The sequence below is a fragment of the Ornithorhynchus anatinus genome, chromosome X3, assembly GCF_004115215.2.
Source record: "Ornithorhynchus anatinus isolate Pmale09 chromosome X3, mOrnAna1.pri.v4, whole genome shotgun sequence".
Taxonomy (NCBI): domain Eukaryota; kingdom Metazoa; phylum Chordata; class Mammalia; order Monotremata; family Ornithorhynchidae; genus Ornithorhynchus; species Ornithorhynchus anatinus.
In genome coordinates this window covers 22,067,609-22,081,687 of record NC_041751.1, presented here as the reverse complement: position 1 = coordinate 22,081,687, position 14,079 = coordinate 22,067,609, and the positions used below count along the sequence as shown (strand labels likewise).

General features: G+C 47.2%; 1 protein-coding gene across 6 annotated transcripts in view; it reads right to left on the bottom strand.

Annotated features, from left to right (window-relative positions):
* RREB1 (ras responsive element binding protein 1) overlaps nucleotides 1-14,079 on the bottom strand; it is a 163,827-nt gene that overhangs the window by 79,529 nt on the left and 70,219 nt on the right. For all 6 annotated transcript variants that reach the window (XM_029053745.2, XM_029053753.2, XM_029053749.2 and 3 more), the window contains one exon: nucleotides 9,655-9,786. The gene's annotated coding sequence lies outside the window, so the exon portion shown is untranslated. The remainder of the gene's footprint in view (nucleotides 1-9,654; nucleotides 9,787-14,079) is intronic.

Here is a 14,079-nt window from a genome sequence, read left to right as displayed (position 1 = left end):
CAAAACAGGCAGACAATAAAAAAGCCCTCAGTTCATTTGACCGATGGTATTTACTGAGTGCTTACTCTGTGTAGAACACTGTATTAAGCAGTTGGTAGAGTACAATATAAATGAGAGCCGCTGGGGAAACCGACGTTAAAATAAATTCAGGGGAAGCCACTGAATAAAAAGATATATACATTAGTGCTGTGGAGTTGGGAGATGGGATGGACACCACACGGATTCGAGTGCAAGGGTTATCCAGTAGGGAGGGGGGATAAGGGAGGGAGGCTATACCAGAATGTCACACCTTTTATTCTAAAGGTGTAATTCCAAGGTCTACAAGATGCCCTACTCACTGTCAATTCCGTGCTAAGTAGCCATGAAAATTTAGCTGAAAGCAAGAAAGATTTTTAAAAATACCAAAACCACCACACGATACTATTCTGCATCTCATTTTAACATATTAATGTCCCCTGTAATCAGAATTATGGATACAGGAAACTCTGTGAGCTGGAAAGAGTTGCACTGGGCAGATTTTTTTTTAATCAACTCATTTGCTAGATGGAATCAGTAGGGTCCTCTGGATAAAAGAATGTTGAAAACTCAGAAGTTTGTGCTGTGGATTTTACCACTTCCTCCCACCCCGCATCAAAGAGGGCTGCCATTTCAAACTTAGACCTGATTATCTTGTATTTGCCCCAGTGCTTGGCGTGTAGTAGCCACTTAATATAACGATAATCACCATTATTTTACAAAGATGGATGCAGATGCCGCTTGTTAAAAGCAGTTTAAAAAAAGAAAATCAACCCCAACACACCAGCCCCAGGCCTAAATGGACACTGAACTTGGAAAGGAACTTGTCTGCTTCAGGGGAGGAGGAGAAACTTTCTTTTGAGGGCCTGATTCAGGACATGAGGAAACTGCCTTTCCAATAACTGGCCCAGGAAACACTGGAGGAGTTTTTGGGCAGCATTTAGCAGGGCAATCAACGGGAACAGCTTTCCTGCAAACCACTGATGACGTTTGGGTACTTACCTTTAGAACGCAGTCTTAGATCAGATTAGTGGAAACTCACATGGTGTAACATCTGACCCAAACACCACAGATTCTGGAAAGACTGGGGCCTTCTCTTCTCTAATGCTACATAAGGAAGTTACATCTGAGAGTTTCGTCGGTTCAGGCTACCGGGTTATAGCAAACCAGTCTTAAAAAGGGCCCAATAAAAGAACTGAATTGATCTGTAGAGCCTAAATAATACCTAAAATGAATAGAAATCAAATATACTTTCCTTTTGCTGCCGAGCTAGTCCCCCATAATTACTGTTTTGGGCTATTTAAACTATTTCTAAATGTCACATCACAAATGACCTGGATATGGTATAATATTAGTGGCATTATTTGTCTATGTACGAAAGAGGTATTTAATCCCCACTTAACAGTTGAGGAGACTGAGGCCTTAAGCGACTTAACAAGCAAGTGGAAGAGCTGGGATTAGAACCCAGATCCTCTGACTCTCAGGCCCGTGGTCTTTCCACTAGTCCATACAGCCCCTCAAAGATGATGGGATAAAACGGTAAGATCCTACTCGGAGTATAGTGGCAAGTGAAATATCAGTGAGCTGCTTCTAAGTTTGAAGCAGGAAGCATTTAGGGCGCCTTTTCTATCCCTTCCCTCATTTGGGATGGGCAGTGCGTCCCTAAATAGGGCTACCCAGACACTCGGGGTTGTTTTTTGTTGGGTTTTTTTCAGGGGGGTGAGGGGGAGAGATGGCAGGGGGAGAATAAGGCATTCCACCAACCAAAGAACCTGTACCTGAGTTGATTGCAATTAGTTATCGGATAGTTTTCACTGATGGGCTACCAAAACACACTTGGGGATATTTTTTAATATCTGACACTACTATGCTTATATCCATTAGAAGACTGACCACTTTTCTCCTACACAGATGAATAAGTGCTGAATCTCCAAAAGGTATCTGTGATGAGGGTAAATTGCTGATGCTTCTGCATCTCAAAGCTGAAAACACAGTAAATCAGATGCAGTTTTCAGAAGAATAAATGAATAGATTCTTCTAAATTAAATCTTCTATTAGAGTGAGCCCAAAATCACTTTTCAAATTCATCCCAAATCCTGCAAGCGCACATTATGTTCAAGTGATGGGAAATCTGTTGTTGATAACACCGTATCGTTTTATGTCAGAAAAAAATATGAATTTTAGGTTTTCAACAATGTAAGCCAAATGTTTGGATGTTGATCTGATAAAATAATAATAATAATAACGATGGTTTTTGTTAAGCACTTACTATGTGCCAAGCACTGTTCTAAGCACTGGGGTGGATATAAGGCAATCAGGTTGTTGTCCCACGTGGGGCTCAGTCTTAATCCCCATTTTCCACTTAAAAGAGAAGTTAAGTGAATTGCCCCAAGTCACACAGCAGACTGCCCTTTTCACATCCTCTGATTCCACCTGTCACTAAGCCACGCTGCTTCTCTGTAGGGCACCATTTCTCCATATGAGAAAGATGCAACACGTGGAGAACACATTCGAAGAAGTAGGCAGCACGGCCGAGTGGAAAGAATGTGGGCCTGGAAGACAGGAGACCAGGGTTCCAGTTCCAGCTTTGCCTCCTGCCTGCTGGGTGACCTTTGGCAGTTACACGAACCTCTCTGGGCCTCAGTCTTCTCAGATGTAAAATGGAGATGGGGTAGATTGTGAGTACAGTGTAGGACAGGAACTGCGTCCAATCTACCTCTGTAATACTCTATCTCAATAATAATAAACTTGATAATCAATTTTTAAATTTATCTGCCAGTTCTGTCGTTAAGAGCACACTGGACATAAAATCGATCGAGGGGGAAGCCAACTTTATGAGCAACAAGCAATCAGGGAGGTTTATTTCTAGACGTAATAATTATAATTATCATGATGATGATGGTGGCATTTGTTAGGTGCTTACTATGTGTCAAACACTGTTCCAAGCACTCGGGTAGATACAAGCTAATTGGTTGGACACGGTCCCTGTCCCACATGGGGTTCACAATCTTAATCCCCATTTTACAGATGAGGGAACTGAGGCAAAGAAGTGAAGTGACTCCCCTAAGGCCACACAGCAGACAATGGGTGGAGGCAGGATTAGAACCCAAGTCCTTCTGACTTCCAGGCCGATGCTCTATCCACCAGGCCACGCTGCCTTTAAGGGCTTACTATGTAGCAAACATTCTACTAAGTATTGAGGCCCGCAACCTTGGTGTCATCCTCAACTCGGCTCTCTCAGTCACCCCACACATCCAATCCGTCTCCAACGCCTGCCGGTCTCACCTTCACAATATTGCCAAGATCCGCCCTTTCCTCTCCATCCAAATGGCTATCGTGCTGGTACAAACTCTCATAATATCCCGGCTGGATTACTGTGTCAGCCTCCTCTCTGATCTCCCTTCCTTCTGTCTCTCCCACTCCACTCTATTCTTCATTCCGCTGCCCAGATAATCTTCCTGCAGAAACGCTCTGGGCATGTCACTCCCCTCCTTAAAATCCTCCAGTGGTTGCCTATCAACCTCCGTATGAAACAAAAACTCCTCACTCTTGGCTTCAAAGCTCTCCATCACCTTGCCCCCTCCTACCTCACCTCCCTTCTCTCTTTCTACTGCCCACCCCATATACTCTGCTCCTCTGCCTCTCAACTCCACACTGTCCCCCATTCGCGCCTGTCCTGCCATCGACCTCTGGCCCACGTCCTACCGCTGTCCCGGAATGCCCTCCCTTCTCACCTCCGCCAAACTCACTCTCTTCCCCTCTTCAAAGCCCGAGAGCTCACCCCCTCCAGGAGGCCTTCCCAGACTGAGCTCTCACCTCCACCCTCTGCTCCTCCCTGTTCCCCCTCCCTCAGCTGAACCCCCTTTCCCTCTGCTCTCCCTCCCCTCCTCTCCCTCTGCTCCTCCCCCTCCTCCCTTCCCCTCCTCTCAGCACTGTCTTCATTTGTATATATTATTTATTACCCTATTTATTTTGTCAATGCGGTGTACATCCCCTTGATTCTATTTATCGTGATAATGTTGTCTTGTTTTTGTTTCGTTCTGTTTTGCTCTGCCGTCCGTCTCCCCGGATTAGACCACGAGCCCGTCACTGGGCAGGGATTGTCTCTATCTGTTGCCGAACTGTACATTCCAAGCGCTTAGTACAGTGCTCTGCACATAGTAAGCGCTCAATAAATACGATTGAATGAATGAATGGAGTAGATAAAATTCTTAACCGTATTTATTGAGCGCTTACTGCGTGCAAAGCACCATGCTAAGTGCTTGGAAGAGTACAATATAAGCAGACCAGTCACAGTCTCTGTCCCACGTGGGGCTCTCAATCAAGGGAGAACAGGTGTTTTCTCCCCATTTTACAGAGGAGGAAACAGGCCCAGAAAAGTTAAGTGACTTGCTCAAGGCCACACAGCAGGCAAGTGGCAGAATTGGGATTAGAACCCAAGTCTCCTTCCTTCTAGGCCCGGGCTCTTTCTACTAGGCCATGATGCTTCTTGAGGTAGAGCGAATATTTTCATAATTTACCAATGTCCACATTAAGGCTCTCTCCCAGAAGCAGCTAAGAGAGTTAGCTTTCAACAGGAGAAAATGGTAAAGAATTTAATCAAAAAAGAAAAGAAAAAAGCCATGTAAACTTGTTGTTTCCCATTCAGTCTGAACAGGAAGACATTTGCTAAACCTATTTCCTCCTTTGGGATAACGTGCAAAATGTGACTAAAGTTTGCTGAAGTCAAAACCATCTACATTAACTTCCCATTTAAAAGTATAAAACCATTTCTGGGTTACAGTGTCTCTTCTCAACTTGAAATCATGAGCGTTAAACTAAAAGGAGAATCCCTGCGACCTTTTTAAGAAGAAGAAAATACCCCACGATGCGATTTCAAATTCTTACTCCAGTTTGTTCTACTGTCTTGTACATGAGCTCTCTCTTTGGACCAGATAGGAAGAAAACACACAATGCATAGTGCAGGCAAGAAGGGAAAGACCTGATGGACCATACAAAGCAATCATTGTTCTGAGCTTTTTTTTAAAAAAAAAAATCAGAAATCTACTGATGACTTGTTAAAGCACAAGCCATGCACAAATTGGACCAGAAGGAAGTTTCACAATGCTGATCATATGATTTTTTTTCCCTAGGTTTGTTGCTGAAGCATCAAAACAAATTGTGCGAATGAGGGATGCTCTATTTTGAGAACCTGTAAAGCAACCTTATAATTTTAAACGTATTACAAAAGTATTTTTTTCTTTTCTGGGCAGGAAAAGCATTTCGTTCTCAAAATCCTCAGGCTCCTCTTCTCTCTTGCCTGCCCAACACACTCCCATTCCTCCTCTCCTTCGTTTTTGAAATACAAACCCACCCACCAGTCCCACCCTACAAAATCATTTGCTCTTTCCACCACTTCCCCCTAGAATGAAATCAAAGATGCCTAAATGGGGAAGTCCAGTGTCAGTTCCAAATTCAAAGAAATTTGGAAGGGAATTTGTCATTGTCCAAATTAACTTAGGGAGAGATCCCACTTGCCTACAGTGTCAGCCTGGAGGATAAGGAGAAGTACGGATAGTAAGGAAAAAATAATAATAATAATAATAATGATGGCATTTGTTAAGCGCTTACTATGTGCCAAGCACTGTTCTAAGTGCTGGGGAGGATACAAGGTGATCAGGTTGTCCCACGTGGGGCTCCCAGTCTTCATCCCCATTTTGCAGATGAGGTAACTGAGGCACGGAGAAGTGAAGCGACTTGCCCAAAGTCACTCAGCTGACAGGTGGCGGAGCCGGGATTCGAACCCATGACCTCTGACTCCCCAGCCCGGGCTCTTTCCACTGAGCCACGCTGCTTCCCATCATTATATCCACCCCAGTGCTTCGTGCAGCGCCACAGCTATTATTATTACAAGCATTTTTCATGATACAAAAGGTTTAGGGGCCTTGAAAACGTAGTTTGGAGCCCAGGTGGCTTTACAGTTTCATATATCAGTTCCGGGACCCCTGGAAAAACAAGCAACTTTTTTTTTTCTTTTACAGCATACCATGACATAAAAACTGTGATGTGATCGTGAGCCTGTCGACGACTTCCTAATGAGAAGTTTGGCAACACGTATACAACAGATCTCCTTATTTTACCACCCAAACCCTGTGCCCCTCTTGACTTTCCCTTCACTGCTGACAGCACCACCATCCTTCCTGTTTCACAAGCCCGTAAGCTCGGCGTTATCCTTGACTCCTCTCTCTCACCCAACCCATCACTAAATCCCGTTGGTTCGACATTCACGACATCGTAAAAATCCACCCTTTCCGCTCCATCCAAACTGCTACCGAGTTAATACAATCACTCATCCCATCCCGCCTGGATTACTTTATCAGCCTCTTTGCTGACCACCCAGCCTCCTGTCTCTCCCCACTCGGGCCACTCTGTTGCCCGGGATCATTTTTCTCCAGGAAAGTTCAGGCCATGTTTCCCCTCTCCTCAAGGACTCCAGTGGTTGCCCACCCACCTCCGCAACAAACGCCTCACCATTGGCTTTAAAGCACTCAATCACCTTGCGCCCTCCCACCTCACCTCGCTACCCTCCTACTACAGCCCACCCCACACACTTCGCTCCCCTAACGTTAACCTCCTCACTGTACCTCAGTCTTGCCCATCTCACCACCACCCTCTCCCACGTCCTGCCTCTGGCCTGGAACGCTCTCCCTCCTCAAATAATAATAATGATGGCATTTGTTAAGCGCTTAGTGGGCAAAGCACTGTTCTAAGTGCCGGGGAGATACAAGGTGATGAGGTTGTCCCACGTGGGGCTCACAGTCTTCATCCCCACTTTCCAGATGAGATCACTGAGGCCCAGAGAAGCGAAGTGACTTGCCCAAAGTCACACAGCTGACAAGTGGCGTAGCTGGGATTTGAACCCACGACCTCTGGCTCCCCAGCCCGTGCTCTTTCCACCGAGCCACGCTGCTTCTCTTCTCAAATCTAACAATGACTCTCCCCCACTTCTAAGCCTTATGAAAGGCTCATCTCCTCCAAGAAGCCTTCCCTGACTAAGTCCTCCTTTCTTCTCCCGCAGCCTTCTGCGTCACCCTGACTTGTTCCCTTTATTCATCCCCCCTCCCAGCTCCACAGCACTTTTGTACGTATCTGTAATTTATATGAATATCTCCCCCTCTAGACTGTAAACTCGTTGTGGGCAGGGAATAAGTCTGTTGTACAAGTACTCTCCTAAGCAGTACTCTGAACGCAGGAAGCGTTCAATAAATACAACTGACTGACTGATTGGAAGTGGTTTTTCATCTATATTGAAGAAGTTGTCCAGCACGGGGTGAACAGCAGCCCTCTTTTCTTCGAGACACATCTTTTATTCATTCAGTCGTATCTGTCGAGTGCTGTGTGCAGAGCACTGTACTAAGCAAGTATAATTCAGCAACAGAGACAATCACTGCCCACAGCAGGCTCACAGTCTAGAAGGGGGGAGACAGACATCAAAACAAGTAGCATCTATAAAAATAAATAGAATTTTATATATATATATGTATACGTCAAAGCTAACCCCTTCTGAACATCTCTGGGTACCTTGGAACTCTGCTCAAAGCCCGCTGACTCAGCTCTCATAATATCCCAACTGGATTATTGTGTCAGCCTCCTCTCTGATCTCCCTTCCTCCTGTGTCTCCCCGCTCCAGTCTATTCTTCATTCCGCTGCCCGGATCATCTTCCTACAGAAATGGTCTGGGCATGTCACTCCCCTCTTTAAAAACCTCCAGTGGTTGCCTATCAACTTCCGCACGAAACAAAAACTCCTCACTCTCGGCTTCAAAGCTCTCCATCACCTTGCCCCCTCCTACCTCACCTCCCTTCTCTTTCTACTGCCCACCCCGTAGGCTCCGCTCCTCTGCCGCTCACCTCCTCGCCGTCCCCCATCCACTCCCATCCCGCCATCGATCCCCGGCCCACATCCTCCCGCTGTCCTGGAATGCCCTCCCTCCCCACCTCCGCCATACTCACTCTCTTCCTCTCTTCAAAGCTCTCCTGAGAGCTCACCTTCTCCAAGAGGCCTTCCCAGACTGAGCTCCCCCCTTTTCCCTCTGCTCCCCCTCCACCCTCTGCTCCTACCCCTTCCCCTCCCCTCAGCTGAGCCCCCTTTCCCTATGCTCCTCCCCTTCCCCTCAGCACTGCGCTCATTTGTATATATTATTTATTACCTTCTTCATTTTGTTAATGAGGTGTACATCCCCTCGATTCTCTTTATCGTGATAATGTTGTCTTGTTTTTGTTTCGTTCTGTTTTGCTCTGCCATCTGTCTCCCCCGATTAGACCGTGAGCCAGTCAGTGGGCAGGGATCGTCTCTCTCTGTTGCCAAATTGTCCATTCCAAGCGCTTAGTACAGTGCTCTGCACACAGTAAGGGCTCAATAAATACTACTGAATGAATGAATGACCTCAGGGTTTATTACACTCAAGCCTGGATCCCTGGATTTTATTTCCACCTTCACGCCCTCGGTCCCTTCGTCTGTGAGGAGCCACAGTGGACCACATCTGGCTGAGGGGGAAGCTGTTCCCCCATCGGTCAATCAAGCGTACTTATTGAGTGCTTACTATGTTCAGAGCACTGAATTAAGCACTTGGGAGAGAGCACAATATAACAGGGTCGGTATGCCCTCCTGTGTTCTGGGGAGACTTTCTGACCTCTCCCCCACTCCACATCGAGCTTGGTCCCTTCCATCTTGACCTGCACAGCACTGTCTTTTGGCTCATTCTTTCATATTTATCTCCAACCCAGCGGTCGCCCTGCAGCCCCCAGCCACCCAACAACTTCTTCCCCTTCCCTACCCTGCAGTACCATTTCCTCACCCCACCCAAAGCTGTCAAATCAGGGGCAGTGGCTTCAGAGGGGCCCCGACATCCCCGCCCCACCCCCGGCCAAGCCCCAATCCATCACTTTTTCTGTCCCCACGGCTCTGGGTGGGGATGAGAAGTGAGGCTGCGAGTCAGCAAATGGGAAGCAGCAGGGCAGAGGGGAGCTGGCAGCTGGCTACTAAGATTCAAATTAAAGCCGAAAGAAAGAAAGAATGAGCAAGTCAAAATACTGGGTTCTGCAGTCCAGTGTGGGACAAAGGGAGTGGAAAGGGGCAGGAAAGCAACCGGGAAGAGAGAAAGATGTGGCAGGGAGGCAGCTGATTTACCTGCAGCAATGGAACCTAACGTCACGGGTGGAGTTTACATTACACGGGGGTACGCCAGCAAACAGTGCAGGACATTTCCCTGGGTTTTACTGATCGTGAGGTGTCTGAGTTCCATGATTTAGTCATTTCTTCCTGATATACTCATTTTACTACTTATCACGCCGTTGTTCTCCCTCCTGCTCCCTCTACTTATAAATAAGTCTTGTCTGTCTCCCCCATTAGATCAGTCACTCGTTCATTCATTCAATAGTATTTATTGAACTCTTACTGTATAGAGAGCACCGTACTAAGCGCTTGGAGATTATAGACTCCTATGAGCCGGGCACACAGGTTTCACCCCTACTGCACTCTCCCGAGTGCTTCGTACAGGGCTGGGCATTAAGTCGGCACTTACTAAATTCCACTCTTCGATCCAAGTCCCCGTGCATCAAACGGAGAAAGGAAAAGCCAAAAACAAGTGTTCTGACTGACCTGGTGTCTTCCGGAGCCAGCCTTCCCTACTGAGGGGCTGGCACTGGCTGGGCCCAGCCGGAGGAGAGTTGATTGAATGCAGCAGCGTCACACTTCAATGCCGGGACTGCTGGAGCACCAATAGACAGCAGCCTGTGGGAAAGGGACAGCAACACAACAAGTTCAAAAACGGGTGCAGAGCGGAAAACCGGGCTCTCCGGGAGGGCCGCTGTCCTCCCCTTAACACCATCAGAAGAGAAGTCTAGAGAGATGGAAGACGGAAGCTCGTTATGGGCAGAGAACGTGTCTAATGACTCTCCCAAATCGATATCTACACAGATATCAATGCCACCGACTGACGGAGCGCCACGGTATTTTAGCACACCTCCTCCTCACCCTCGTCTTCTATTCGTGGAACTCCAGAGGGCTTACGTGAAGACTATCTGGGGTTCCTGAAGTTCAGGCCCCAGTGCCCTGTTCGGCCAAAGAGAGCAAGCTGTGGAAACGATCAAGACACCTTCCCCCCTACCCCCTTCCCAGAATCTAAGCAGCCCCCACACCCAGCTCTTTACCATGCTTCTGCTTTCTGGACCCAGCTCCTCCTCCAAGCCCAGTTGATAGGTAGCATCCCTGTGGAATTCAACTGGCTTCAAGCCAGCACGCAGGAATGTTTACACAGAAGCAGTAGGAGGACAAGAGGGCTGAACAATGTTAAAGGGGATGAAAAGGGGGGAGGATAAAAAGTTAATTACAGAGGTGAGGAAAGGAAAAACAGGGTGGAAAGAAACATCAATCCAACAGCTATTAAAGGGGACTGCTGACCACGGATGAGGGGAGAGGAGCATGGACTCAAGGACTCAAGGACTTTTTTTGAAAATCTTCATCCTTGAAAGTATTACACATTGACACAGCTGGGGTCTATACCCGGGCTGAAGCAGGTTCACTGCCCACGGGGGGTTTACTGGTTCATGAAGAGGCCAGATGCAGAAGTCGATTGACCAACTGATCACACACTGAACAAAACACTGGAAATAAAGCCTCTGAACAAAGGCCATTTTGGGGGATGGACCACCATGATGAGGTAGTCAGACTGATAAAAATTCCAAGTTTAGACAGGGGAGGGCCACAGTTCCCTTCCAGTTAATTAGGGAAGGATTCCCGAAAGGAGGTGGGGCTTCTGAAGTTGCATGATTGTGACTGACATCGCTTGATGAGCTGATCTCTAGATTCTATGCTCCCTGTGGAAAAGGAACATGTCTACCCACTCTGTTGTACTCTCCTCTCCCAAGCACTTAGAACAGTACTCTGCACATAGTAAGTGCTCAATAAGTACCACTGATTGAGAGCAAGGGTGAGGGAAGGGGAAGGTGTGAGAAGCAGCATGGCCTAGTGGAAAGAGTACAGGCCTGGGAGTCAGAAAGTCTTGGGTTCTAATCCCGGCTTCACCACTTGCCTGCTGTGACACCTTGGGTAAGTCACTTCACTTCTCTGTGACTCAGTGACCCCAGCTGTAAAATGGGGATTATGACTGTGAGCCCCACATGGGACATGGACTGTGTCCAAACTGATTAGTTTGCATCTCTCCCAATGCTTAGTATAGTGTCTGTCACATAGTAAGTGCCTAACAAATACCATTAAAAAAATGGGGAGGGGGAGAGAGGTGGATGTCAGCGTGGCTCAGTGGGAAGAGCATGGGCTTTGGAGTCAGAGGTCATGGGTTCGAATCCCGGCTCAGCCACTTGTCAGCTGTGTGACTTTGGGCAAGTCACTTAACTTCTCGGTGCCTCAGTTACCTCATCTGTAAAATGGGGATTATGACTGTGAGCCCCACGTGAGATAACCTGATTCCCCCGTGTCTACCCCAGCGCTCAGAACAGTGCTCGGCACATAGTAAGCGCTTAACAAATACCAACATTATTATATGTTAGTCATTTGGTGCAACTTGGGAGAAGATTTGTAGGTGGGAAGGGGGTGGTAAACTTTACTGGGATAAAGTGAGGGAAAGAGCTGGAAAGTAGGAGGATGAAGGAAGGATGGATGGTATGATGATGAAGAGCTCTGAAATGGAGGGCGAATACTGTGATCCTGACCGGCAATGCGTTGGGAAGCCACTGTACATCCACTGAATGTCCACTGAGTGTCATGGCCAAAGGGCTCTATAAATCTGTGCTATTTACTGAGTGCTTACTGTAGGCAGACTTGAATCATGTCCTCAAGCATCTTACAATCTAGCTGCTACACACAGAGAGGAAACTTTGGCTCCTGGAATGGTGCTAGGGAGAGAGGCAGAGAAAGAAAAGAAGCCAAAGTGGAATCTGGTGTAGTTCGATTCCAGATGACCAGGACCCAGCTTAAGACTGTGGACTTGGGGATGGAGAGGCACATTTGGGACATGAAAAGGGAAGAGGAGCAGGACAAGGCAATAAACTGACTGTGCAAAGCAAAGAGGAAGTGACTTTTTTTTTTTTTTTTTAAGGTACACCATTCTTACCCAGAAATTGGATCGGATGATCAGGTTCCAGCAGAGTAGAATTTTATTCCCCCTCACACGAACTAAATGAATTACCTCTTAATGGCCCCAAACAAAATCTCCCCCTCCATAAAAAAAAAAACCCCAAATATATACAGCTAATACTGCTGAGTTTAGAGAGAGGAATCCCTGCGCGGGGTGGGGGACGGGGGTGCCGTGGCACACGTTCCCTCCTTTTTCCCATCCTCCAAAGCCGGACTCTTAATAATAACTGTGGTATTTATTATGTACTTGCTATGTGCCAAGCACTGTACGAAGCACTGAAATAGATATAAGATGGTCAGGTTAGGCACATTCTCTGTTCCACAATATAAATGGGAAGGGAAACAGGCATTTAATCCACATTTTACAGATGGGGAAACTGAGGCACAAAAGTTAAGTGACTTGCCCAGAGTCACACAACAGGCAAGTGGCAGAGCCGAATTAGAACCCAGATCTCCCAATTCCCCAGGCCCAGGATCTTGCCACTAGACCATGCTGCTCCTCAATACGTCGCTCGTGCTTCCCCTCACCCAGCCCTTCTACTTCCCAGTCTCCACACATCCATTCCCTAACTTTTTCTTCAGCCTGCTCACATTCTGACCCATCCTCTGCACTCCCAATTTTAACATAATCAGAGGAAGACTATCATTGCCAAACTGAAGAGAGGCCCCGGGGGAAAATCCCACAGGTTCAAGCTCCACCCCATCGACAGAGAAATCAAATGCAGGGGGTAGGGGTAGGGGTGGGGGGAGAATCTACAGTTCATTCAGGCTTTCTTTACCAGATGAAGACACACCTCAAATACCTAAAGGCCCATCAAGTTTTAGTTTACAAGAGGGCAGGTTCATATGAATCTCAGAAACCCAAGATAACCTGTAAACAAGATGTCCCTTTCAGTTCATCAACTCCACCCATCCCAAACTGAAAGAACAATGCCTCAAGGAAAACAAAGTGGGGTTGATAGAGCAACATCAGTTTAAGTCCTCTTCACTCCTTCATACTGGATCTCCTAGACCTGCAGATTCACTTAGCACGCAGACTAAATTGAGATCTTCGCGGGGGGAAAAGCAGAAGTGCCAAACCTAAATCCAATGGGGGGGGGGGGGGGGCAGGGGGCGTGGGGGGAGGAGAAGAGAGGGGGTGGGTGTGCTTACGTGTTAACTCTTAAATAGGACCAAAGGTCACTTAAAAAGAAATGTCAGTGTATCGCTCACACTTCCAAGAGCATTTTATACACACAAACCTGACATCTCACCATGCAAAAGTTGAACTTAAAGAGGCTAAAATGAAAAAAAAAGAACAGCACAGGCAGGGGGTTACTTCCTCCCTAACATGAAAAGAATGTGTCAGCACAAGAGGGGGAGGAAAGGCGTGGTAGGGGGACTGGAGGTAAAAAGATAAAACCCAAGTACCTATTTTACCCCTGCTAAAGGAGATTAAGACTTACTTATTATAGAAGAGAAAGCAGGAAGCATCCTCACCCCCTAGGGATTTAGTGGAAATGATGGCTACCAAAATGAGTTATCTTAAAGAATGAACTTGGGGGAGGGGAGGGGGGAGGGGAAGGAGGAAGGAATTTCAACTTATTTAAAATGGGAGTACTTCTGACCCAGGCTTTGAGTCTGGACAACAGATTAGCACCGTGAGCCCAGATGAAGAAATGTAAAGGTTCCCGGCAAGAAGTCTGACTGTCCTTAAGTGCCGAAAGGATATACAGTAGGCACAGGGGGGAGACTCCCCAGATCAATTCCTCCTAATGAAGTACAGAGGTGAAAGGGTGGAAGGGGTGGGACTGCCCGCTGGCTAAGAGAATGTGCTCCATTCTGGTTCTCCGGGGCCTCTTCCAAATCAGGTTCGGCAGGGATGGCCCGGCAGACCTACTGAAATGGCAAAGGAGCAGAGTCCTGGCTGTCCTTAGATCTGGGATAAGGGCA